The 24205-nt window shown below is 38.5% G+C and overlaps 1 protein-coding gene across 2 annotated transcripts in view; it reads left to right on the forward strand.

Annotated features, from left to right (window-relative positions):
• adka (adenosine kinase a) overlaps positions 1-24205 on the forward strand; it is a 131394-nt gene that overhangs the window by 70932 nt on the left and 36257 nt on the right. The gene's annotated exons all lie outside the window — the stretch shown is intronic.

A 24205-nucleotide genomic window follows, 5' to 3' on the forward strand; every position in this document is an offset into this window, starting at 1 on the left:
AGCACATTTGATTGCTCTGTGACCCGTGAGTCAAGAGGTCAAGAAAAAACGCCATGACTCGCTGCCCCCGAAGGTCACAGAATGCTTCTGTTTACAACGTTAGGTCCCTGTACCTCCTTTTTACAACATGAGCCCTTTATGCCACAATCTTTAACTTTAGTTAATTAAAATTAAATTTTACAGGTTTTAGAAGGACAGCAACATTATTTAATTTGATATTTTTCGTTTAGCAGACGATTTATAATAGTGATAAAAAATAGAGAGCATTCAAAATTTTGTCAAAGGTTATTACTGTAAATATTACAATTTATAGATGTTATTTTATCATAGGAACTTTAATATAATATTATAATAGGACTAATGTAATATAATAATGCATAATCATTTCATATCCTGAATTATCCATATCCATAGAATTATTATAATAGAATTATACAAAAATGATTTAAATGTATGAATTATTTATAAATGATTATTATAAAAAATAATGATATATAATATATATAATAATTTATTATGATTATTAAATGATTATATATACTTAATATTAATTCATTTGAATATAAAATACTATAATTATTTTATTGTAAGAATTATTATAATTATTTTGTATTGATTATTAGTATTATTAATTATTATTATAAGAGTTATTTAATTTACCTGCTTGCAGGAACTTTTTGTATTCAAAAAATAGCTCTGTATTAAAATACAATTTTGGCTTTCTAATGTTTTCAAAGTGTTTGAATTGGGTGTTTTGGACTAAATAAAGGCAGCCAATAAGCCAAAATTCTTCAGTAATGTTAAAGAGGCAAATTAGGGAAACTAGCTGGACAAAATGCCAAATCTGCTAATTCAAGGCAAATGGTAGCTGCTGTGTAGACACTATTATATGAAAAGCTTCTTTAGTCAACATAATCTTCATCAACACATTATTAATTTGAGTTTTTTATTATTTTACAACATTGTAAAACTGTTAATTAGGAATATGCAAGTGATCCTAAATTGTATCATTTGATCCGTTGAATACGATTTCACAGGAGAGGTTAGTTAGGTGTCATTCAACATCTATATATGTATATATATTTTTTTAAATCTTTAATAAAGTTTTAGATTGAAGCTTTAAATCTTCCATCTGCTTTGTCAGTCATTGGTGTACCGATCATACCTGATTGAGGCCGTGAATCTGAGTACATGAGGATGAGCGATAGATGCAGAAAGCTGTTGCTGGTAATTAGCGGTAATCAAAGTTGGTGTGAAACGAGCGACCCCATTACACTCCGACCTTATTGTTAATGAGCCATTGCAAATGTGATTGGGATGGCTCTCCACGTGGGCCTGTACCTGCTGTAAGCTCTGTTCACTATCAGTAGAGTCTGGCATCCGCGCAGGGTCGGACATCAGTCATGAATACCTGTATTGTAGGGCTGTGATTAACCTCGAAGCAGGAGTCGGTCTTTGAAGCTCAATTTGGCAGCCATTGTAACGCGCAACGCTATTATGAAATCATTCTCGTCTCTGATTAAACGATTTTCAATCTGTCGCCGTTTGCTGAATAGGAAGCTTAAGGCTGGACATGAATATTCTGGAGTAGCCGTTCGGTGTTGACGGCCTTTGTATATTAGAACTTGGCTGAATACCCTGATGTTCATGGGAAAGTGCTTTAATGGCTCTGCCGCTCCATTGGCTCGTTGTTGCCGTCACTTCTTTTCAAGCACGCCAGTTGCATAAGCATCGGCTGAACGTTGAGATCTGTGTCAACTAAATCGTGCCTTTGGATGGGCAGCTAAGTGAAGGAAACGAAGAGAGCAAGCACATGTTTATTGAATGTGTTGTCAGGCTTTTGGTGTGGCTTGTTTGACAGCGATCCTGAGGGAGCAGTGATAGTTTCTGTTGCGGAGGCCCTGTTTGGCTTGTCCGGGGTTTAAATTTCGGCATCCCAGCAGGCCGGCTTGTTTTTCCCTCCATGGGCCGTGATAGCAGCTTCTGCAGGTGCTCTGCAGGTTTCTTCTCCATGTTTAATGCATTTGGCCGCGCTGCATGACTACTCCAGACCCCATTTTCCTGGTTCTCTCTTTCTTTCTGGCTGTCTCTGTTTTTGGCCAGAGGCTGGATGGTGCTGGTGCAGGAGTGTGAGAATTGATTATCCAGCCAGAGAAAGTTCATTACCGGATCTTCTCTCGCTTGTTGGCGGGGGTCACCCCTTGAATTCCACTTCTGCCAGCGAACAGGTAGAGATGGATACCATCCACTTGAGGCTCAAATCCTTTGTTTTGCACAAACTTGTTCTGAAAGGGGATTCGGATGCTTGTTTTGGCTGGGTGTGAGATCTGTTTGAACTGGTTGATCAAATAAACCAAGCTCTCCCGTTCTCCTGCCGGTTATCTGGAAGTCTCTGTATTGGACTGACGCAGGGTTATGTAAGTGATTTCCTCTTCCATATAACCCTCGCATGCTGTGGCACCAGCCAGTCTGTCCATGTAATGCATCAAGCAACGTTTGTCTGTCTCTTTGCTGACCTTTCGCTCTATGATGACTCTTTTTCCTTTCGTCTGCTTACACAATGCACTGTCTGAATTCATTCCTAATTCATTCAAAATGCAAATATGCCACAGATCAACTAAATTGACTGGCTTAAAGCGAATGAAACTGGAATTATCATTGGGTGTCTGTGCAAATATGCAATAACCGTTTAATTGGCAACTTTATGAGCCCATCTGTACTCGGAGATCACAATACCGTGGTCGGTCCTCAGCCCACTCCCTGGACTTCTTGAGATATGCCCATATTCTCTCCTATCCCCCTTTGGCAATGTGGTAGAGCACATTGTGATGGACCCTCCGTTCACTACCAGAATTCTTATTTGCTATTTACGGAGTCACAGACCTCGGTGTATACTGAGTCACGGCCCTGACATTATATTATATCATGGCATCGCTTAAAGCCGCTCGTTTTTTCCCAAGCAGCTCTAAGTATTCAGTGAGATTGACTTGTTTAATGGTAAACAAGGACATATTGTGCATCCTGAGTGCAGAGGTCTGTTTGATAGTCCTCCGTTGGCGCATTTTGCTGAGATTGTTTTTTAAAGAGGGCTGAGTGGAGACCATCCAGCACTGTTTACACTTAATGCACTGTGGTGTGCTTTAGTCCAGTGATAAGGGAGTCCTCCTTGAGCAGTAATCTCCATTGACCTTGTGTTCCAAGTGGAAGACATCACTGTGTGAACATGAAACCATGCAACCCATTCGCCTTAACCTCGGGGATTGATTTTAATTTGCCCTGATGGCGTTTATTTGAGAGACTGGGTTAGCACTTTCTGAAATAAATACTGTACCAGTGCTTGTAAAGCAGATAAAAATGAAAGCTTTAGTTTTTAAGGTTTGTGTCGTACTGTATGTAAATGAAATGGTGCATTATCTCCACTTTGGGATTGTCGTGACACTCAGTTTTAAGTATCAGCATGTAATTGCTGTGAAGTGTGAATGTAGGAATGGTTGAATGTATGCAAGGAAGACGCGCCAATTATAATGCCATATGCAAACGGATGTTAGAACAAACATTTAAGTATGCGAGTATTATGATGGCATCATTACTGTATGTTTGCTGTATGTCAGTGCTGAACGTTTTGTCAGTGGAAATGCTTAAATACACTACAAGGCTTTTGCTCAGATTTTTCAGTGTGGACTTGTTGCAGAAAGCCAGTGCCAGTCTGCAGATTTAATCAGATAGTGCGTTTCTAAATTATAAGTTCTTTTTTGATGCTATTATTTATTTTATTATGTATTATTTATATTATTTGAATTTTGTGTAAATTCTAAAAACATTTTTTATGAAAAATTGATTTCTTAAATATGTTAATTATTACAATTGATATAACATTTTAATAGATGTGATTTTATTATAGAAACTATAATATGAGTAATAGGACTAATATTATATATTAATATGTAGTAAATAAATTATGGAATATAGCATTGAATATTACAGAATTATTATAAGACAATTAAACAGTAATTATTATTATTATTATTATTAATGATTATTATAATCAATAATAATTCAAGTAAAAAACAAATTACAAAAGATATCTTATTTTAAATTAAATTAAATTATTTGATTATGTATTATTTATATAATTTTAGAATATATGTAAATATTAAAATATTATTATTTATGTTCATTTTAATAACAAATAATACCTCTGGAATGTAATATCATTATTACAAAAGAATTATACAATCATTATTTTATTATAATTATTATTTTGTATTGATTATTATTATTAATGATTATTATAATTTAATTGTGTTTTTACTTAATCATTACATTAGCATTAAAAATATTGTGACAATCTTTATCGATAGATCATTGGTAATAGTATTTGTATTATTTATTTATATACAAGTATAATATAATATTAATTTTATTTGTATTCAATAATTGACGGATACATTTTGGCTGACAACTTGCTCGGGAACGTATGAATATAATGGAAAGATTTTCACACTTGTACATTTCGTAAAGCATTCGAAGTACATCAACAAAGTTCTTGCAAGCACTGTAAATATCCAATGCAATGTTCTCCATCGCTGTTTTGCCTCTTGTTTCTACACCCCTCCCTCTTTCCTCAGTTTCATTCATCTGTAAATCAGATTAGTGTTCGGGAGTTTGTGCAGTAAAACACTGATTAATGATGCCAGCCTCCGACTCCCAGCACGCCCGCTACCGAAGGACGCAATTGGACGAGGAGAGAGTTAATACAAGCTAGGGCCGGGCCGCGTGCCGCTCTGCCACCGTGGCACGGTAGAGGACAGCACGCAGGCAGAACAGCCATTTTTCACTGGAGAAGAGGAAGAGGGAATGAGGGAGGGGTGTTGAACTTGTGCCAAATGTTTGGTGGCAGGCTGTTGCTAGGAAATCAGAATCCTCAGGCAGAGTGTTCCTCAGTGAGCAGTAATGAGAGACAGCAGCAGAGCTGCAAAACACACACACACAAAATGGAGATGGATTTCTAAGAGGGAACGACAGAACAGAGTATCGTGAATTGTAGTTTTTTGTATTTTATGTCAGATGTGTTGTACTTTGTGATTGTCGTTTATAACAACCATCCTTCTCATAAAATTACCGCATTGATCTGTTGGTGAGCGTGTTGTGTATAACACCTGAGTATTAACCTTACTGTGTCAGTCCTTTCTATTCCGTGAACAGTCTCTGAAGGCACTGACACAGAACCGTTCCCTTAAAGAGACAGCTGCACCTTTTTTATTTGTTTTTCAAAGGTGTTCATAAATCCGCGAGCTGCCCAGAGACTGCATTGTAAGACTGTACAAGTGATGGCTGCCAGGCAGTTTAATAATGCACCATGGATCCTTTACAGTAAAGGCAATCCCAGAATGCACTGTGACAAGCTCGGTGAAAATAAGTATGCATGCCGTGCGTAAGTAAAGTGTCCAAATCAAATCAGGTAATAAGGATGCCGCCCTAGTGAGCTGCTCCCTATGTAGGCAGCAAGGCAGCTCCCTAAAGTCATGTTGTAGGGGGATAGAAACATAGGGGGTGTGGTGAAGCATGAGAGAGATGAAGATAATTAAAAGCGGAGCCAGTCGGCCCTCTCAGGGCCCCAGCTGCAGATGGTTCTAGAAAAGCCCAGGGACGTAAAAGAGAAGCTCTTGACACTTGCAGGCGTGTGCCAGTTCCACTGAGTGGATGTTTCGTCCAGGGAGGATGTCTGTTTTTTTTCTAAGCCTATCTATAGCTCACTTTTCACATTGTGCATTTGCCTTCAGACTTGTAAGTGCTACGGTGCACACAAAGCAGGTTGAGCCGCGTCTAAAATACTGTCAGCCGTGCAGGAGAGAAAGACCATTATCTGATACATCAAGCAGTATGCCAGCCCGCACCCTGAAGTGGCATTATTCTCTCGCTCCCTCTTTCTCTCTGTCGCCCTCTCTGTTTCTTTTTCACCAATCAGGCATCAGAGTTCCCTGGCAACAAAATTGGGCACCGGTTGGGGGTTGGTTGCGTTTCATACTCATAATGACACCTCATTCGCGAGGTTCTGTCGAGGATTTCGCCGAGGTGACTTGCAATGCCATCCCTCCCGCATAGGTATCGCTGCTTTGCTCAGATGCACGCTTTCGCTCATGCAGCCCTCCTGCTGACCTTGAGCTGAAGCTGGCATCAGCTGCCCTGTAAACTGTATCCCCCCATTCCACCCAGAACCATCACACAATGCAAATTCAGCTAGTGAGGGCGAGAAAATGACTGGAAGCGTCAGCGTGACTGCAGGCGGCTGGTCACTATGGTGGATCGCTCTCACAGAATTTAATTATTGTGGTTTACAAAAGCAAGCATCACTATTATTTTTCCAACCATTTGGATTTAACTTTGGCACACAACCCGCACTGCGTTGCTTGTGGTGCAGACGTGAACTCATACCTCAAATCACACAGCTTTTTTTACTATTATTTAATACAATAATTATATATAATTTTAATAATAACAATAACACCGCTTGTATTACTATTATTTGATTAAATAATTATATATAATAATAACACCGCTTTTATTACTATTATTGGGCAATGCCAGCGTTATGGACGTAACATTTTCTATTATGGACGTTTCGTAAAAATGCTCAGATAATGAATTTGTTACAATTATTTTGAACCATCTGTTTATATTTTACTGAACCTTTGTTGATACTGTGTAAACATAAAAAAATGTCAGTCTATGAATAAAAAAATCTACTTAAAAAAGGGAAGTAAACATGCGTTATGGATATGATACACTTTGTAGGATTTCTGTCAAAAAAATTCTAAATCCTGAAGCAATAATACCCAATGATGCCTCTTTATAAAACATAAAATAGTTACTTAATATTAATTTTCATGTGTCCATTTATGAGGAATATGTAACGTTATGGATGTGACAATCCTGAAACTGACTATGAGAAATCATGCAAATCATTAAAATCTGTGCTGTTACCACAGTAAAAACCGCTGGTAAAAACGTATTATATAATTATATGCCAATAATGATAATAATATGCTTATCAAAACAATTGTAAGCATACTTAAAACAATAATATAATAATAATAAATTAATAAAAATATAACTGAGTGTATATTGATATTTTAATAAAAATATGGGTGTGCTTATTAATAAACTTAATTCATTAAAAAGCGTATGTATTAAAATTTTTGTCCATTAGAGGACCAGTTTTACACTTGACGAACCTTTTAAACGAGATTTCTGAATGTACCTTAACTTCATTTTAAGTTTGTGTTTGATTGTAGGTGGTTACTAAACATCCTTTGCCAAACGTGGATAAGCCTAAAAAGATAAGCAGCATTCCTGAGTCACACTGACAGTAAAAATGGGTTGTTTGCTTTTTGATATGTTGATAGCTTGATCTAATCTCCACTTTGTTGCTAGAGGGAGTGAGTTAGTGAGTTGCTAATTGTGATTCTAACACCGATGAAACGTTCAGTGGCCTAGACCACCGTACCCAGGGAGAGCCAAATGAATCATAAACCTTTGCTAAATGAATCAATTTCAAGCAGTAATAATATGACATTTATAATCTGTTTACCATTTTATTATTTTTCTCCAATAGCAGTCGGTAATGGCGAGGTCCAACGTGATGATAAAAGCCTAATTGTACAATTATACACACGTCGCATCTTAACCATTAGCCCCGCTTCCCTCCTTTTACAGATTAATTTATGCATCCGTTGTGCAAACACAACAGCAGTCAGTTAGGTATTATTTGCCATGTGTCTAATTTGTTGGGAATCAGAAAGGCATTTGTGCAGGTTGGGGATAGGTGGCTGTGTTTACCCAGTGGAGGCATGTTTGCAATGTAATTGAAGCATCATTAGCTGACGTGAGTGGAGAAATGTTTGTTATAACGCTGCATTATGTAGAACTGAATGCTGCTTTCAGCTACAGAGAGATATAGATGTAAAGGAATATACAGCACATTTAATGTCAGGACATCGCAAAGACGTCATTTACAACTGATATTAATACTAGTCTCATTAATACTGGTCTCATCTACCACGGATCACAAAGGGTTCGGTGTGACAGAATGCAGTTTGCACTTGGTATTATCATGCATTTCCTCTGCTCACTTGCAGTTGTGTTCTGACAATAAGACGGTCTCCGATTTTTTTGGCCTAGTTTGCAAAATAAATGCTATAGATGAGAACGCAGACCATGGTAACCATAGACCTTCATATAATGACCATACTTAACAAACATTATTAAAGGGACAGCTCATCCAAAACTAAGTACTATCATGTTTATGCACTTATCAAAACCTGTATATGTGACTTTTTCTGTGGTAAGGAAGATATTTTGTGAAATGCGTCAGTGATTTTTGTGTCCATGGAATGAGGGCCAAAATTGTTTGTTTACAAACATTCTTCAAAGTGTTTTTTAACGTTCGTAAGTGAAAGTAAGTGAAACAGGTTTGGAATGACATGAGGGTAGAGCTGCATGATAATATACAAAAATAATAATTGTGAATATGTATTATGATTTAATATTTAATATATGATTATTCTTATTTTATTTATTTTTTTACATTTATTTACATAATATGCCACTGTTGAACTTCTGTGACTTTGCATTTAAAAAAAGTTTCATTATTTGTGATGTTTTGTGCTTGCTATTAATTATTAATATAATTATTTTAAATTGAGACAATAATGCATGATGAATTGTGAGAGACTGAAGCGATTAAAACGTGATTAATCATTCATCAAAAACGGTTAATTATTATATTAGGTGAATTATTATTAGAATTTGAACAAGCATGTTTTTTTAAGTGCAAGTTGCCTTAACAGACTTTGCTATATTTAAAAGTCCATCTTTAGAAATTCCACTTTCAGATTAAGCAAGAGCTCTTGAAAAGTTCTAACAAATTCACATACGATGAACAACACTCAAAGGCAGCCGATGCCTGTAAGTGTACACACTCATGCTCATTGCTGTAAACCTCCTTCAAACACAATCCCTTCCTGTCACTGAATCGAACTCAAAGTGATCAAAGCCTGATGCTTGCGTGTTAGATGCACGTTTGATCCGGCAGAGTGCTCTCCACAGCCAATGGAAAGCGCTCTTCCTGTCTGCCCCCGGGGAGGAAGCAACCGGCTGAGAGGTCAGGCTAATATTTAGAGATGATAAGTGGATAACACTGGAGGTCCGCAGGCCTCTTGTTAAGGTTTAGTTACCCGACTCAGTGAGCGTCTTGAACCCCCCTCCATGCCACCTTGAACATGGGATCACTGCTCTTCGAGACGCTCCCGCTAAAACATTCATGGGGCCGTGAAATCAGGCGAGTAGATGAAGTGCATCGGCTCTCTCAGAGACATCGAGTCGTGGCTGATTGTTTCTTAATGCGTTGAGCATCCTGGTATGAGAGACGATGAGCACGCTGATACGACAGAATCAATAAAATATGTTGGAGTGTTAAATACTGTATCAAGTACATGCTGATATCTGGTTCAAAGAGGCAGCCGTTTTGAAACATGGCTGAAAGATTTAAGCATTTAATGACACTGAAAATATCTCATGCTGTTGATCTATCTCTTGTTGAAGTTTCTAGTCCCTCAGGACGATCTGCGCCGCTTCGGCCGGCACAGGGCTGACGTGTGAGAGGATGTCGCCCTGAACTTCCTCTCACCCTGATGAGCAGTCACAGGGCGTGGACTGTGGTATGCTTAATATTGTCTTTTTCCTTTGATTTACTATCGCTTTCAGGGCCACAAAGAGAAGAGATAAAATTTCCTTCAAAGGGACTATTCACGTCATCATTTGTTAGCGATGGTAGATGGTGCGAGATAGATCTTAGATGTGTGAGTGAGTCAGAGTAACACTGTGCAGATGTTCAGGCACAGAGCAGATGTCAGGAAGGGGGGGATTGGGTACAGAGGGATTCACACTTTTATGAGAGGGATTGCTCCTTTTCCATCGTATCATGGTTGATGGGTAATAATTTGTGTGTTTGGACATATCTCTTCCTTGTTCTCTCCTCCATGTCAGACTTGAACACTGACTGTCCTGTGAAATGTGAAAGCGCTTTTTTAGAAAGCACAACATTTTCCAGAAAGCACAGAGGTTGTATGTTTTTTTTTGTGTGTGCACTGGTGCAATTTTTTTGGGCTTTCTTCTGCTCTTTTAAAGCGCAGGGCGCACTTAGGGCGTGTCCGAATCCACTTTTGCTAGTTTAAGGATGGGTTAAATGGTCAGCGTGCCAGGCGCATGGTCTAAGCAGGTTCCACCTATTCTTTTAATGCAAAGACTGGGCAAATCTGATCATGCGCATGTTTAAAGCGTGCTAGCAGACCATCTACAGGACAAGCCGAATTTTGTATCTTTACGTACACAATAACAATCTTTTACATTGCAATCCATTTTATTATCTTTGTGCATGTTTTTGTGCTGCTGTGCGTCCCTCTTTGTGTCATAAGCAGAATCTACGTGCGTTGTGCACCCGCCTATAGGTGCATTTACAAACACGCTCTTTTAATGGCCAAAAACATATCGTGCCATTGACTTTAGACCAGGTTTGAGTTGGTCTATGGCACAGTCTATTTTCAGTTCCTTAAAATAGGAACGCGCCAACAATGTGCCGGAACACACCTATTTTTTAGACCAGCACACCCATGGGCGCACAAATGGGCGCAAATGCATTTGGTAACAACGAGGCGCAGGACGGCAAAATGAACTGCGTCGGGCTCAAACTTGCAAAAACACTTGCACTGCACCTTGCGCCAAATTGCACCGTGTGTACAGTAGGGCCCAATGTGTTCTTTGGTGTGACATATCAAATAATTTTGAAAACAAATTTTATATTATTTCATGTTATTAATATTTGCATTTATAATATAAATTTGCATAAAATAGATTAAGCTTAATTTTTTTCTAAATTCTTCCTCTCACACCATAGGACACATTAATAGGGTATATTTGTTAACTATCAACATCCATTTTTACATTAACAATTTTATTATTAAGAGTTTATTTCGTTTTTGAGTTGTTTCATCCCGATAAGTTATTCATTTTTTTTTTATATACATTAATAATTTGGGCTTAATTTTACTGATAGTCATTTTAGACTAGATTTTAGTTTTGAAGATTCAGACCAAACTGAACAATTCATTTTCAATGTTCATTTCATAGTTTTTAATGTCTTTACTGTAATAAATGATGATAAGACAATGGTTTAGCGACACATATTCATTTTAAATCTGTTTGTAGTTCATTTAATTTTACTTCGCACACATTTTAAGTCTTATTTTTTTGTCCATTGTTATGTTTGTTTTTAACATCAGTCGGAAGCAACGCTCTTATTATGTTGTATGCAAACCTATACAATGACAATAAAGGATTCTATTCAATGGGTCACGTTTTAGGAGTTTCCAAAAAAGGTTAGCAAGTATACCAAACACCTGAATATCCATTACTGTCTGTAGAGCTTTGTTTTCTAAATCTTTCTTTTTCCTTTTCCGTCCCACTCTTTTTTTTTAATTCCATGAAACTTCTTTTTGAGAAATGTTTGCGAACATGCTTAGTGAAACATGAAATGTCTTTTGCCTTGGGTTATATTTTTGCTTTTGTTAACAAGAAGTCTCTGATTTATTTGTATATTGTTTTCAAATCAAGCTGTTTTTTGGCTGTAACCTGGCACACCTGGCTGGGGCCCATCCTCTAGCCCCAAGGCACAGGGGAAAAGGCAGCAGTGCAGCTGTACTCATACACACACACACACATCCTCTCTCATATAAACAAGACGTTTTCCATCCAAAACAGCAGCCTTTAAGCTTCCTGGCTGGATACTGGGGTTGTGTTCAGGACATGTAGGAAATTCTACGTGTTCAATCTGAGCAGAGCAGTGCCAGTCAAACGCATGAAAATTTCCTTCACTTGATGTTCCTCATCTCTGTTGACATCACACACTCTAAATAGGCTTTAAATGCAGTTGATCTTGTTCCTAATGGCACATTGTGAAGAATCTGCTGTACGGAACGGAAAGACACGAGTCACGGACTGTCTTGTAACTATTTATGGAACAACTGACGAGAAACAGAGCTATTAGCCAATGACATAATGAGGTGACGTCATGTGGCGCTCGGTGACGTGCTCCTTATCTGTGGAAGATATGAGTCATCGAGCAGAAGAGAGACAGAGACGAAGTGGGTGAATAAGCAAATCCGAATGATTACTACTGTCAGCATGCTTGACTCTCAGATATCAGGCATACCATTGAGACGCCTAAAAAAATGTAGGAGATCATTATTCAGGCCGCAGAGCGAGGGCTATAGATTTCAATATGATAACGAGTTATTTTAAACCTCCATTTAAACATTTTTCTTAGTTAAGCATAATGTGCATACATACTGTAGACATGATTTATTTCAAGACTATACACATTTCTTGTATAAAATTGCATTAATAAGTGATCACTTTCTAACTTTCCACATAGAAATACTAATGGGAGCTTAGAATTACCCATAACAATCGTGGAGGCGTGGTGCTTTTATTAGGCCTGTAATGGTAAGTGCTGAATTCCCCCCAGTTTTGGGTGCCTTGGCTGGCTCTTGAGTTTCCAGCGCTGCTCTGCATGAATATTCAAACAGCTCCATTAATGAGAATAGAGCTGGATGAAGACTGCAGGCTCCACGATACACTCCAATATGAGTTTGAAGCAGCGCAGCTGGTGGGTACGCGCACGTCAGGATGTGATGCGGGGGCATTTCTGCCCTGGGATCTTGCTCAGAAAGAAGCCTTTTCTTCTCGTTCCTTTGCTTTTTCGATTTTAATAACACTGTACGACGTTTGAAATGGATCTGATTCAAGTCGAGAACTCAAATGTGTTGTCAATAAAGGAGCTCCAGAGCGCAAGAACAGAAGTTGGTAATAGCGTAGGATTCTCAGATCCCCTAGAGCTAATTAGCGGCGCTTTAAAGGAAAGCTTTAACAAGGCAGTTTTAATGAATCAACGCTCTGGTCTCCAATATCACGAAAGCTTTGGTTTTAATACATGGTAGGATTTCAGTTGGTGAACTATAACTCTTATTGAATATGTTTTATGCAGCAGACAATGAAATCAGCCCTATGTTAGATAATAAAGATGTGTAGGTTTGATTTCTTTTTTTTTTATTATGCAAACAAACATATTATTTACAGGTGACAGATCAAATACAAAATAACCAAGGTCAACTAAACATACATGACAGCCAACGTGATTTGTGTGTGTAAGTGTGACTAGGTTTTAAGAGACGGGATATATAAACAAAAAAGAAAGTACAAAAGATTTTATTTTCTTATTGATAAATAAATAATAACAATGAAAAAAGACAAACAAAAAATACATATATATATATATATATATATATATATATATATTTCACAGTAATTAACTTGAAATTGGGGGATCAGGAAGAGGACAAATAGCAATAATTATGGTATTATTAATGATTGTTATAGTAGTAGTAGATGAAATAATAATACTACTAATACTAAAGCTGTAAAGAATTAGATATTGTAAGGCAGCCTCTGGGCCCTCTGGGAGCAAGGCATAAATTAGGCCCAAAACAAGCCATCAAAGAGGTCCAAAAACCCACCCCTGGCCACCACTCACTTGCCACACTTCATTTTTGGACAGCATTCAATTATTGATGTATTGTATAGGAGGGTAAGGTTTTTATTTTAAAGAATCACTGTTCCTATGTCATAGAGGTCGAACAATCGTGTTCCACGCTCTTTATCAGTCGTGGGAAAAGTATGTTATTTTTGCGCGAGTGACTCGCAATATTTTCAACCTGATATTTCCGCGCCGTCGGATTCGCATCATTTGCACTACCTGCCGCAAGTTCTTGTATGTACTTCTCTTTGCATTGACTTTGTATGTAATCTACTCGCGCAAAACGCTTAAATCACGTTTGGTGTGAACCCAATGTTCACACCCAGTTTCAATTCATTACAAGATTTTGAATGATACAGTATAGCTATTTTAAGGAAGTCTTTGAATATTCCCCCACAGTATTAGCAGGCAAACAATAGATAATGTACTATTATAGGGATAATTCAACCAAAAATAAACTGTGTAAATTTCATTGTTCTGCTGTACACAAGAAAATGTATTAGGAATGTCTGGAACCAAACAGATCTGGGTCTCTATTGACTACTATAGTAGAGAAAAAACTATTATTGTAGTCAATATATACAGGTTCGGTAGTACTTGAGGGTGAGTAATGATGACAGAATGTTTGGGTGAACTATCCCTTTAATACAATCTAAGCTGAAACTGCTTATTGAGATTATTTGTTAATTATTTTGCATGTTCACAACAGCCGCTGTTGCATGTATACTAAACAAAAGCTTTTTTAACTTGTGCGTGTGTTTTTAGGAAAACATCAGAATAAGCTATGAAGGTAATAGTTTTTCAATCATTTTAACCCCCCCTCCCAGTCTTTTTGTGCGTTTCACACACACATCGCTCCTGTCTTCTCCTCTGTGTGGTTCTTATCTTTTGCGCTCAGGAAGTAGTTTGAATTAACAGGCTGGCTTTGAAGCCATCAGGCAAGGTTAGCCCCACAAGTATTTCCTGTTATGGCATCGCTCTTAATCCATGAAACCAGATTTCTCATCTGTAAAGTAGATAATGTGTCTGGAAAAGCAAAAACATTTACTCTAGGTTATCATGATTAAGCAGCTTAGCCACGACACGCGGCGCTGGGGAATAGCAGTGGGAGACAGCTTCTTTCCCTCCTCCTGAAAATATCACTAGTGGATTGATGCAGTGAGCATCTCTCTAAAAACAATCAATTTCTGCCCCCCGTAATAAATGGCCTGTTTGTTTGGATTCATGGTGGAGTAGAACGAGGGAGCTTTCTTTCCTTCCCATCATGTCATAGCCGGTTAATGAGCCGACTGCGCGCCTGACGTTATTGACTGATAAATAACGCAGGAAATTACTTTTGATTCTATTTTGTATTCACATATCACGGCGCTCCAATTAATCAGCGGCAATTTCTAGTTGCAGCATTACCTTTTATAAATGTATTCAATTTCATGGCAAATCACAAATGCTACAGCTTATTAAACCCCTCTTGATCTCACGCTAAGTTTTAATGCAGCACGCGCGCACGCTCCACGTCGCAGAGTCCTAATAATGCTGTGGCAACTGCAGGCGCTTTTCTAACACGTTATTTCACATGTTGGAAACCGCATAAGCCATGTTAGCACAGTAATAAACGCCGCCCAGCCCTGTGCTGTCCTGCTCTCAGCTAAACCGACGCCGCTGCAAACTGTCAGCCAGGATGTGGTCAACTAACAGCTTAGTGTGTTTTAGTTCTGAAAAAAGTTACTTGTTTATCGAGTTAAAGCAAGTTTCACTTTTGTCACTGTAGATTAGGTGCATGTAAGATACATACACATTAACTTGGTCAAACTTTTTCATTTTAGAGTTATTTGAAAACATTTACAGACACAAATTTTGTTTGCAAGTGTAAAACGCTTTACAATAAGGTTGTATTTGTGAACGTTAGTAAATGCATTAGCTGACCTGAACTAACAATGAGTAATATGGTTTTATTAGCATTATAGTATAAGCAATATCATTTCATTAGCATTTTTAAACTTTGTTAATGTTAATTAATGCCAATATTATTCTTCATTGTTCAATAGTATTGTTTGTGCTTTAGCTTATGTAAACAGATACAGCTTTTGATTTAAAAATCGATTAGCAAATGCCATTGTTATTGTTCATTGTTCAATAGTATTGTTTGTGCATTAGCTTTGTAAACATTTACAGCTTTTGATTTTAAAATCGATTAGCAAATGCCAAAATGAACATAAACATTGTTCATTGTTAGTTAATGTTAGCTAACGCTAACTTTCCACAACTAACGTTACCAAATACGACCTTATTGTAAAGTGTTACTAAACCGTAATATTTTTTCCTTATAACAATTTTAATAACATGGCCTACTAGCTGTTTTAGCCAAACTGTTTTAACTTGAATGGCTTTTTTGTGTCTTGCTGACAAACAGTATAATGGGCATGTTATTGTAGCATCATACAGTAAGCTATTTTTAGTTTGTTTTAAACTATCCCTTTGTATTTCTGTAATAAACATGGCATGTAACCGTGTTATTTGCTCGTTAAATCCTATCACGCCTAGCTTTTATGGTTTTGGATCATGCATACACAACAACGTGTTGAGCTGTAACCTCTGGTCCAGGATCAGGTGTTTTAAGCACCTGTTCCTTTATGAATATTAGTAGAATTGACAGACGTCTTGACATCTTTTTTATACTTAATACGGGATCCACTTCCTGAGAAGCAAATACCCCCTCACGACTAACACGGGTCAGACGCTTACTACGTATTCCCAAGTGGCCAAGCTGAAGCTTTCATGTAAGAAAAGCAGGAAGTATTTGCCCGTGCCTATCATCCCCACCAATATCCCACCCTCCCCCATTCTTTCCCGGCTAAAAGCAAAGCCATCACGGAATTCAGGCTCCAATTAGTAACCCTTTGAGTGGAGGAGTCTAAACCAGGCAGATGTACTTGTGCAGATGAATGAAGGGGGAAGCGGATGTATGTGCTTGTACTACGAGTCGGCTCTGTTAAATTGGCTCTGATGATTTCCATTTTGTGGCACAATTAGATTAGAGGAAGGAATCGCACGCTGATCAGTGACTCTGAAATCAGTATGACGTGTCTTTGATGAACCCTTCAGTGTTGAGAGAGGGAGATAATGGGATGGAAAGAGAGAGAGAGAGAGAGAGAGAGAGAGAGAAGACCTGGTTTTATTGCCTCCGCCTGTCTACCAGGGACCATTTAAAAGGATTTGGTTCAGAGATTGGTTGGCTGTGTACGGCACAGGTGGTGTCATTTGTTTGCATGTAAACCGGAGGCACTGACACAATTTTGATGAGAAAATGTAGCCACAGCCGAGTGATGTGAACTAGACCCAGGGGAGATGTGTTTTCAAGTCTTTAATCTATGGGGACATTACCATGGGAATGAGTGTATGCAAACACACTGTGGTTCAAGCTGTTGTGGGACTTGAATCTATTCATGACATTGCTTTTAAATTCATGCTGTATATTATTACGTATTGAATATATCAAATATTCAGCCATCTGTATAGTACCCGAAATGAAAACTGTACGTCCCCGTTGACTTGCATTGGTTTTGTGTCCATCCATTAGAAATCAATAGCGACCACGGTTTTTGGTTACAGACATTCTTCAAAATATCTTCTTTCGTGTTCTGCTGAAGAAAGAAAGTCATACAGGTTTGAAATGACAATGACTGTAAATGACAGAATTTTCCTTTTATGTTGAACTCTCCCTTTAAATGCATTAACACTAGCACTTGACATATTTTTCACATTCGCTTCCATTTCTTATTTCTTTCCTCTTCCCTTGTTTGTCATCTCCATTGGAGAGTTACACAAATGCTTGTTTTGCCATCGAGAAGAGGCAGCCTTGAACAAATATGATTTGCACATCATTTGGGTAACGCACTGGCATTATGCAACGCATTTCCCAGTTAGTGGCACAATCGAATCGAGAACACTGAGATGTTTGTGCCCGTGAGGGCAGAGTGACATTTGCTAGCACAGAAGTGACTCTCGACACGTATCGGGCGCTTCTGATGTGACTGTTTGACATACGATTCTCTCTTTCTTCGCTTCGGCTCTGTTTCACATGCAGCGTTGTTACTTTGAAGCTGTAGCTGTAAGTCGTATCCCCGCTTATTGGCTGCACTTGTTTCAATATTTAATGCCAAAGGTCGGCCGAGCGAAGCCGGTGTCCCACATAAGGGATGTGAATGAAGGGTAAGAAGCTGTCTGAGGAAGTTCTTTGAGCTTCCTCAAGCGGCGTTGATGAATTTGTGGTGATTGACTCGACCTTATCATCACACCAAATCAAATTGATTTCTCTTTGGTGTAATATTGCCATATTGTCCTTGTGAAGTCATAATAGAGATAATTCCATTGAATGTGTTGCAATTAACTGCTCAGCATTTGGTTGTTAAAGTGCATTTATTTTTTAAACGTGTTTGTAGGTTGTAAGGACGGATTTTATTGTAAGCTCTTCTTTCGAGCTACAGGAAGAAAGCCATACCAGGTGAAGCCCCTCGTTGGACCGCTGCTGCCTTTTGAAAGAGGCAGAAAGTTTCCTTTTTCCTCACAGAGGAGATAAGGCAAAGTGCCTGTGAGGATTACATTGGCTAAGCCCTTATCACTCCAGAAAACTCACGGCCTGCTTCAGACTGACTGCACGTTAAAATCAAGAGGAAATATTCTTCTTTTAAGTGTTCTTATTCCCATTGAAAGTCATTACTGGGCCAGAGGAGGACAAGCTGTTTTTTTTTTTCGAACCAGGATTTCTTTTATTCTCGCTTCTGCAGGCGGCTGGCTGAGGAGCGGCGTGTAACGCACACAAACAGGTGCTTCTGTCAAAGCTGTGGCACTGCTAAATGTGCTTTTCATTAGAAAGACATTTACAATATTCACAGAAGGACAAGGTTGTTATTTAGATATGAGAGCCCTATGGTTGCCAAACAGAAATTCTCAAAATGACTTTATGTTCTTATTAAGTTGCAGTGAATGTTCTCTCCATCTTTTCGTCTTCCTTGTTTCTTTCCATTGGTCTTTTATTTACATCTCAGGACATACAGTGTTTTCATTCCTGTCCTCGTTTACCCTCTTTTTTATCTTTCTTTCATTGAGCCGCTTTGATTGGTTTCTTACTGTGTCTTTTTTACTCACTCACCCTCGGTCTCTCTCTCTGTGTATCACAGCGAGGTAAAAAATAAATTGGGGCTTTGAAGTTTCATTGAGTGCTTTATTACAGGAATAAATAATGCAGAAAGTGGCAGTGAGTTTTTCCTTCATTAAGACATGCTTCCTGTCAGCGTACACCTGACTTCCTCAACGATTATCAATCCTGTGTCCGGAAACCAGTCCTTAGGGGGGAGCTCTGTTTGCCTGGCTTTTATTGATTATGATTATGAAGGTTGCGTGGCTGTCCGCAAACATCCCGTTATGTTGTCTGTAATCAAATGTTGAAGTGGTCAGAATTTAGTCAAAAGCGGATCTCAGATCACATACTGACAGGAACACGTTAAGACGGGCGTACGTGGCGCGATTTTTTTCCAATCGCGAGGAAATCGTTGATGTACGTATGGTCGTGGCTCGTATCTTGTGCAAGGAATTCTGAGCCATGCAGAGTGCCTTTAGATCACTTTTCGACCTCCCGATCATTTTTAAACGTGTTGAAAAAGTTCGGGAGCTGTCGGATTGTAACCGTAACATGTATGCTGTTGAACGAGCCAATCAGAAGTTCCTATTTGCACAAACTTGCATGACACGCTGTGATTCATATGATATCGTCGATGACCACATCAAAACATGCACGAACAGATACGTTATTACCTCAAGTCATTTTTGAAGAACAGAAAGTCCGTGCTGTTATCTGTTCTTCAACCAAATTCTTTGGCATTCGTTTTTTTTATTCTTTCGCAAGCCATTGCTGCCACAAAGAAAGCAATCTCTTCTTCTGACTCCATGTTTTTGGCGCAGAACTTCGTACGATATCTTGGGAAATCTGCATGTCTTACAATCGCATCATGTATCACTGCCTCCGTACAATTCCATCAGAATTCGATCCGTGCATGCCCGGCTTTAGTCTACAGGAAACTAAACTGAGAAACCTTTCTTGGCCACTACTATGTCAAATAGTAAAAAAGGTTTTTATCATAATGTACAACTGCATATGTTGTTGCTTATCTGTTGCCGTAACCCAGACAGGAGATCATGTTAGCCAATTGGCATGTAGATACAGTAGTATCCAAAGTGATATCTTGGGGGCATATTTGTACAAAATTTGCTTTTAAAACCCCTCAGGATAGATTAAGCAATCATCACATAAAGTGTAGGCAAAAAAGAATATACTTTTACAGGGAGCACAATTCATTATCTGCCATATCACTATCGCCCACTAAATAGTCATTTTAATGTTATCAGTATAAAATAAAGCAGATAAATTATTCATCATAAATCTTTTCAGACTGCTTTCTAATAAAGTTGTCCATTTTTTGCAAAATATTATTTAGACACTGTATATCGGCCAATATATTGGTTTTCTGCATCCAATGATAAATAATTTTTTGTTATCAGTGCATCCCTATGTACTTTTTGTGCTTTATTGAACAAAATCTTTTGCAAAAATGCAAACCACAGAATAATGTTAATATGTGACCCTTCCATTGAAAACCCTGCTTAAGTCATTTTCTGTGATTTACAGTTTCCTACATAAAATCATCCTACATAATGTAAGAATGTTCTGTTAAAACGTAACCTTGATATCTTTTAAATCAAACTTTGGTGTTTGGTGTCAAAATTTGATTATGAAACAATGTGATTTTCACTGGCACGGTCACATATGGCTTTTATTTTCATATTTAAAAAATGCATGGACAAATAAAAACCTCGCTGGAAATACAGCGTATACCTCAACTACAATCCTATATGTTTTTAATATTTGACGTTCCTAATATTTTGTAGTCATTCTCCTGAGGTATGTCTCTATAAAAGTAGCACAAGTGTTACTCCTTACGTTCTTCTCAAACCTGGACTTTAGTTAATCGTCAAACAGACAAATGCAACATGCATACAACGTTTTTGAATTTAATAAAGTTGGTTCAGTGACGATTGAAGTTATGGCAATAACAACAAATATTTCAAAACAAGAAGCTTTCAGAGGTGAACTTGACCTTCAGTCAGAACCCTTCCTGAAAAGTTTGTGCCAGTGGTGTTTGAGATGGGAAGTCCCTCATCCACTGCGGGATCACTTACAGGTCTGGCTCTATTCTTTATGGAACAGCCACTTTTCCAAAACCCAAAAATTCCAGATGATTTAAATGCTGCCCTACATATTTTATTCGAACATCCTGTTGAGCTCAGAGGTGTCTCATGTTACAGAATTCAGTTGTGAATGCCATTCATGTTAGCTTTAGTTACTAATGCTTTGTACTTACCGTTTACTCTGTTTTATAAAGCCTGTTTTCAATTATTTATGGCAGTTAATTATAATTAAGTAATAACCGTTACCAGTTCTCACATAGTAGCTATAAAACATACGAATAATGCATCAAGTGTTACTCGTAAAACATTATTCCCGACGCAGTCATTTGAGCACTCATCCACTGGGTCACATGAAGACGGTAAAATCAATAAATTGTTTCATTGCGTTTTATGATATTCCTCCAAAGGAATTGAAAAGCAATAGATGGAAGTTAAATTTCACAGCTGCGGAATTGGATTGTGGCTTTCTAAATGAGGAGCACCATAGTTTTTTTTACCCTCGCTGTCTCTCAAGGCTTCAGTAAATTTAAGCCCTCTCAGGGTTTTGTAGTTCGCTCAGCACAGATTGCTTTAAGTGGCTTATGCCAATTGCTGTTTCTCGGTGCGGGCAGGGAGATGCCACCGAGAGGGAGGGCAGGAAGTGAAGGGAGCATTTAGCCATGCAATTACAGGCAGAATGACTCCATGGGTTCTGTCTCTCTCTCTCTATCTGTTTCTGTCTCTGTCTTCTGCCACATGAGTTAATGTGTATCACGGATGAGCTTCTAGCATAAATTCCCCCCAAACAAACAAGCAGAGTCTAAAACAGGCAGCACATTTATCAGTCCATGTGGCATCATGACATCCAGCCCTCGTCACATCATCACTCTCATGTAGTTTGTGGAACTATTTCCCAAAGCTGTTTCAAATTGTGCCATGTGAGCGGGCTCTGTGCCCAAGTGCATGATGGTTAAAGTACTGTAGGAAGTTCTTACCTTTGCTAAAATTGGCTAGTCTAAATTTAATTTGACCTTAAAGGGACAGCTCACCCAAAAATTTAATTCTGTCACCATTTACGCACCATTTGTTTCAGATCTGTGTAGATTTCTTTGTTCTGATGAACACCGAGAAAGATATTTGGAAGAATGTAACCAAACAGTTCTTGTCTACCATTGACTACCATAGTAGGAAAAAGAACAACGGTAGTCAAAAGTGCCCCAGAACTCTTTGCTTTCCTACATTTATCAAAATATCTTCTTTTGGTTTTAGCAGAATAAGGAAATTTATACAGATTTGGAACAACATGAGGGTGAGTAGATGAAGACAGAGTTTTCATTTTTAGGTTAACTGTTCCTTTAACAAAGCTTTTTGTTATTGGGTTGGTTTCGGTTCACCTGACCCCATTTTGGGGAATCTTTACATAAGACTTGTTCTTGAATACAGAAGTAGCACAAGACGTGACACACAGTTCCAAAGACGTTCATCTGAATGTCATTTCTAAAACTTGTTAAAAGGTGATAAGGGCCAGTTTGGTATCTGACACAAGTGTCCACTCTCTTTCTCTGCTCTTAGCGTCTGGTCTCAAGGGTGATGTATACCAGAGCTGCTTGTCTGCCGTTTCTAAGGGCAAACATTCTCTCGCCTCGGCCAGCACTCTAATTACCATGGCCTTGGCAGATCAATGACTGATCCGTTTTTTCCCCCCATTGCACAAATGTGTCACTTTAGCTGTGTGTCTTTCCATTAGCTCGCTCAATCATTGGCGGCCGACGATACAGGGAGCGGCGTGCCTTTCTTATTGGCTAAGGTCCAAGGCCTCGCTAATATAATCCTCTCCATCGATTATGTTCTGTTGACTTTCAGGAGAATTTTTTAGAGGAGTAATTAGGAGGCGCCCGGCCTGCAGCTGCTCCGAGGAGCCAGATACATTAGTACCATGACTTTTTAACAACACCTTCTCTTTTGTGCCCGGTATCCTCCGAGTTGCCGGGTAATGTTATTATAATCTCATTTCCGCGTAGGGTTAGAAATGACATTTACATAATGCATGTTAAAATGATCATATTTTACGAAAATGCGGCACGGTGACATCATCCAGTTTTATCACTTAATAAAACGACGCAGACCGATTTCATTTTTGTTATTTGGCAAAGATCCTTTTAATATAAAGTGCTAAAAAATCTACATGATGACTCCATCACGTCGTGTGATTTAGGAAAAGAGCGTAATCCCATCCTATGAATACTGATCGTCCCCCTTATAAAGGTGTCAGGTGAGTGTTTTACTCCAAATTATTTCTAATTGAAAGTAGTGTTGCATGTTATGATAATATTACAACTGTCTCGTCACGTTTCCAAAACACCCTATTCGGGCGGACAGGAGAGGACTTGTTGCATAATTACATGCTCCATGAGCCGATCTGTCTTGTCTTTTGAAAGGATAATTGCCTGAATGTCCCGATGAAACCTTTGTAGTTATGAGAGAAGAGACGCTGGTGGAGCTGTGCCACCCACCACGAACGTTCGGGCATCACACCGACTCTTTTATACTTCACACGCTTATTTTAAGCGCAGTTGAATATATTTACCTGGTTTCTATAGTCTTTGCACTGCATAGTAAATCGGATCTATGTAAAGGTATCCGCTCTCGTCTTGAATCTGGAGGTGTATGTATGCCTTTATATAGAATATGTCATAGGAGAATGTGGGAGATATAATTAGATTTACGTACATGTGATGTGTTTATATAATTAGATTTACGTACATGTGATGTGTTTATACTCTTTGAGATGCAGAGCGATGCTGAGTTGTTTTGTCGTTTAAGGATATGTAAGGCTGGATATTATGCTCCCTCATTTTCTTATTTGTTTAGAGAACGGCGTTGGCCTGATGTTACCTCTGCTGGGCGGCTGAGTGTTTGGAAGTGTCCTGCCCGCTATGAGATTTTGTTTTATAGTGCACGTCGTGTGAGCAGCCAGCCCTCATGTTGGGCGGCTGCTAATGTTTACATAATAGATGTCAGCTTGGCTGAGGCCCGAGGTCCATCAACACGCGCACAAACTCATAGAAGAACTCGTCTCACTTCACAACCCCGCTGTTCCCATTTAAGGAGCTTAACCCAGATTTATTAATGACCTTAGGAGGTATTTTACACAATAGCATGAGATGGGAAATTAACTTTCCCTGAAAATAGCATGTGTTAAAAGATGAGTTGGAGCCGGTTGTGGTGGTACAAAGATGATGTTGAGTAGTATGTTCAAACTTTGTATGTGTTTCAGTTGTCAAAATCAGTGCCACTGGCCAGACTGATGATATCGGGGGTTGAAGTTATCAA

Source organism: Triplophysa dalaica, chromosome 11 (genome assembly GCF_015846415.1).
Source record: "Triplophysa dalaica isolate WHDGS20190420 chromosome 11, ASM1584641v1, whole genome shotgun sequence".
In the NCBI taxonomy this organism is placed as follows: Eukaryota; Metazoa; Chordata; class Actinopteri; order Cypriniformes; family Nemacheilidae; genus Triplophysa; species Triplophysa dalaica.